Raw genomic sequence first — 4,427 nt, 5'->3', positions numbered from 1 at the left:
TGATAAATTTAGCTCTTCTCAGCAATGCAAGGATCTAAGACAACTCCAAAAGACTCACAATGGAAAATGCAATCCACATCCAAAGAAAGAATTTAGGAGTCTAAATGCAGATGGTAACATACTATTTGTTCTCCTTTTCTTTCATTGTTTTGTTTTGTTTCTTCTTTATTGTGGTTTTTCCCATTAGTCCCAATTCTTCTTTACATCATAACAAATGTGAAAATATGTTAATATGAATGTATAATTAGAGCCTATATCAGATTGCATGCTGTCTTGGGAAGGGAGATAAGAAAGAGGGAGAGAAAATTTAAAAGTAAAAATCTTATGGAAGTGAATGTTGAAAACTAAAAATAATTAAATTAATTATAAAAAAAAGAAATTGCTGAATCTTATAGTTCCTTGATCAAAGTAAAAAAAACTTTTGAATAGCCTGTACATTTGTAGCTGAATTTTCAAGAGTCAGGCAAACTTTCCAAATAATCTTTATATTTGGGTCATCTCAAATTCTCTTGCTATCCTATAGTTTTCTGAATATAATCTCTTCAGGAAGATAAGCAAGCATTGACACATTGATTCTATAGCTTTTAGGACAGGCACCTTTAATAAATTTATAATGGAAAGTTATGGTTTCTTGGCTTGGATCTTCACATTCATTTTCAACTGTGCATGCCATGGGTCCTAGACACACAATAAAATTTTGGGGACAATTTTCTATGAACAAATAGTATGTAGAAAATAAAATACGACACTTTATGGTCTTGGCAAGTTCTTTACAATTCCATTTGCTATAGCTGTGTAATCAAAAGTGGCAGTGCTTCTACTTAGTTCATCCATGAGCAACAGGAAATGTTCTGTTGCATGCTGTAGTATGCTGGTAGTATTGTTCATTTCAACCAAAAATTGTACTTTCACTTGACTTTATTCTATCTGAAGCACTGAATCTAGTTAATTCAATCAACTGGTGCATAAGTATAATTTTCAGCAGGAATATAACAGTCCATCTGAGCTATTACAACCAAAAGACCAACCTGTTTCATGAGGGTGGATCTGCACCCCCCCCCATATTTGGTACATTACACAATAAGCACGTGCAAACAATAAGCATTCCCATTGCTATCTTCTGTATCTTCTTCCTCACAACCTCTCATCTTTAGGAATAAAGTAATAGTATTTGGATTTGGAGTATCTTCATCTGGCACTAGTTTTACTGAACAACAATGACTGATGATAGTTAGCCAAACATAATAGGACACCAAATATGTAGCATTCTGTTGACTACTTTAATTTTTATCCAAATTAAAGAACGTCTTCATACAGTGCTTCAGTTGTACATTTCTCTGCTCTTTGGCATTCATTAGATCAGCAGCTTCTTCTCAATGTGTTTGACCAGTATTATTTAGAGCCCTTCTTAGTGGATTTCAGTTCATATTCTCCTGGCAAACATGCAAAGTGAAACTTTCTGGAATTTCCAGCTTAGAGCAATTTTTGCCAAGCCCCCAGGAGACTATGAACGTGCAGTCAATCTTCTTGCACTATCCAAATATTCTAGGAAGTGGTATTCATATGACTACCAAGGTGTAGTCATAATCAGAGTCAAATCCTGTTTGGGGAGTAATTATTCTAGGTTTTTTTTAAGATTTTTCAAGGTCAAAGGCTGTATCCCACTAGCTCCCTTCTGTGGTCAATTCAAGGAAGAATTTAGTGGAGTGGGAAGGCTTATGAGGGCCTTGTGTGCCTACCTAGCATTACACCATTGTATTGGACTCCAATCCCATATAATACATCCCTTGCTAGATTTAGGTAACATGCTTAGTACAGAGTAGGAGATAATATCATCAACATAAAAGGTGAAAATGTTTAAAATGGTGAATCCTGCACCTGAGACTAGAGGTGAGTTCCTGTACTGACTTCTCAGTCATTCTTCTATAATTTGATTTGTTTTTAAATGTGTAAACTGAATCATTCAGGGAATTATTTGTTTCCTTTAGTATGTTTATTGAGTTAGTGCTGTATGTGGTTGGCAGATAAGTACTTTTAAGGACTGAAACCTTTCTTTCAAATGTCAAAAGAAATTCTAATTGCCTGCATGGAGCAGGAGAGAGATCTGGTTTCATAGCTATATAGCTATGGAGTTGAGCAAGTCATTTAAGCAATCTGAGGCATAGTTTCCTCTTCTGTAAAATGGGAATTAAAATAGTAAACACATTCCAACACCAAGATATAGCACTTGCTGTGCCTTTCTTGCCTATAGGACTGTTAAGGCATGTAGTGATTAGATGGCACTTCCAGACAAGAGAAGGGATCAGAGAGTGGAGGCCAGGGGTCATTTGTTTTTTTGGAGGGATCTGGCAAGGTAACTATGAGTGAAAGCACAGTGACTTCTAAAATTTTTCTTAAGGACTAAATGGAATTCAACCTTTCTATTTATCATGGAATGAAATAAAATATACAATTAAAACTGTCCTGTAAAGAAAACCATAAGGGAAATAAAAGGCCAAACTCTCCTTTCTCTCCATGAGAAAAGCACCCTCTTTCCTAGCTGACACAGTGACTCTATTCCTTGCTAGACAGTTATGGCATCTGCAAACCCAGGGTTGGTTTTTGGATTCCTATCCAAATATCACACCACCCACTTCTCCAAATAAATAGTCACCCAAACTGTGTTCAATCAGGGTGACCTTTATGACAGGCAGTTATTTGACTAAATTATTAGAAAGCAAGTAATGACCAGCCACATCAGTCAAAACAGACTGGTTGTGCATGCAAACGGTATTTCTGCCTTATACACATTTGTGAAACAGAATGGGATGGTTGGGAAAATAAAAAAAATTGTGTCCCTTTTTTTAAATATGGCATCTGTCTTATGTGAAAACATAGACTTTGTGTGGGAGCTGTTATTATGGCCAAGAATAGTTTTAAAGGTAAGCCAAAAACCATGCCAGCTCTTTTCCATTGATTGAAAAGTATACTTAAAAAAAGTCTTTATGGAAAGGAGGTGGAAAACTGAAGATTAAAATACTAGTTAAAGATAAATGAGTCAGTCTTCTTCAGAACAGAATGTCACTCAGTTTTTCAGCAATACTTTACCTGATGCAAGAAGATATCATCAGTAGGCATTCAAAGACTAAATGAAAAAAAAAATAAGGAGGGCAAAAACACCTTAAAACAAAGTTTAAAATGCCACCTGGCCAAAGTTTTATTTTAATATACTTTAATTATTCAATCAAAGTGGTCTTCTTGTTGTATTGAAGAACATAAAAAAATAGAAGGCATGGCACTTAGCCTCAAAGGCTAACACTCTTGGCAACAATTACTAAACAGAATGTTATCAATTATAAGTGTGAATGAGTCCATTGTTACTCAATACTGATTCTTCACTAATGACATCATTTGTATCTAGCCTTTCCTTACCACCTTTACTAGGATCTTCCTAGTCCATGAGGCTCTCTCACCTCATGACTGGAACTGGATCACAGAATATTATTTAGAGCTGGAAGGGATTCAGAGACCATCTATTCCCATGCTCTTATTTTATAATTTTATTTTGACCTTTTTATCCCCAGTGCTTTGAACATAGTAGACTTTTAATAAACGTTAATTGACTAATAGGACATTGGGTCCTAAGCAAGTATTTAGAGTGAATGCAATAAATGTTGACTGAGATGCAGACTCCAAGCAAGATCATTTTATTGGTAGGGATGTGTATAACTGTTAACAAAGTAGGTCACTCTGGAAACTTCAGGAAAGCCAGCAAACCCAGTGAGAAATGGGGACTCTCTTTATTGACATGCAGGTATGGAGGGAGGTCTGGGTAGGTTTGAAGCATTACAATTTGTTATACTAGAAAAAGTGGGTTAGCCTTCAACTGTGGCTAATCATGCCCTCTTTGACAATTAAGGGATGTTAATTGTTTTATGGGACTCATCTTCCTCTTATAATCTTAGCTAGGAGACTAGAACCACCAGACTTGTTCTCCCCTTAGGGGAGATGAAGTCTACCCTAATTGCACAAGGACAAGCAAGGATAGACAGTGTGTCTTTGGGGGGGGGTGGCACCAGTTTAAGCCAGTTAGGGCTTACAGAAAGGTAAACAGATGTCTCAGGGGCAAATGGTCTGAGTCACAACTTTTCTTTTCAACTACGAATTTAAATTAGCTTGGACCTGAGCAAGGTGAGTTCAGGCAGATACTAACTCAATTATAAAAATCAACACAGTATTGATTATAAAATCAATACAATAGAAATCAAAGGTAATATTAAAGTTTATCTTTTCACACAAGTAAAGGGATTGAGTCAGTCAAGGTCACAGAAATAGTAAGCATCAGAAGTGGTATTGGAACACAGGGTTTCTAGTTCCTGGGCCATTGCTCTTTTCATGGAAATGCATTCCCTCTCCTAAAATCATACACTTATTCTTCTTCTTAGTGT

At 36.1% G+C, this 4,427-nt stretch overlaps 1 pseudogene; it reads right to left on the bottom strand.

The window, feature by feature from the left end:
* Positions 1 to 389: 389 nt before the first annotated feature.
* LOC138145283 (DNA mismatch repair protein Msh6 pseudogene) lies at positions 390 to 3,457 on the bottom strand (annotated as a pseudogene).
* Positions 3,458 to 4,427: the final 970 nt, after the last annotated feature.

The sequence above is a fragment of the Petaurus breviceps genome, unplaced genomic scaffold, assembly GCF_028583685.1.
Source record: "Petaurus breviceps papuanus isolate PSGF00001 unplaced genomic scaffold, PetGlider_PUasm1.0 90731, whole genome shotgun sequence".
NCBI classification, from domain to species: Eukaryota; Metazoa; Chordata; class Mammalia; order Diprotodontia; family Petauridae; genus Petaurus; species Petaurus breviceps.
This window is presented reverse-complemented; position numbering and strand designations above follow the sequence as displayed.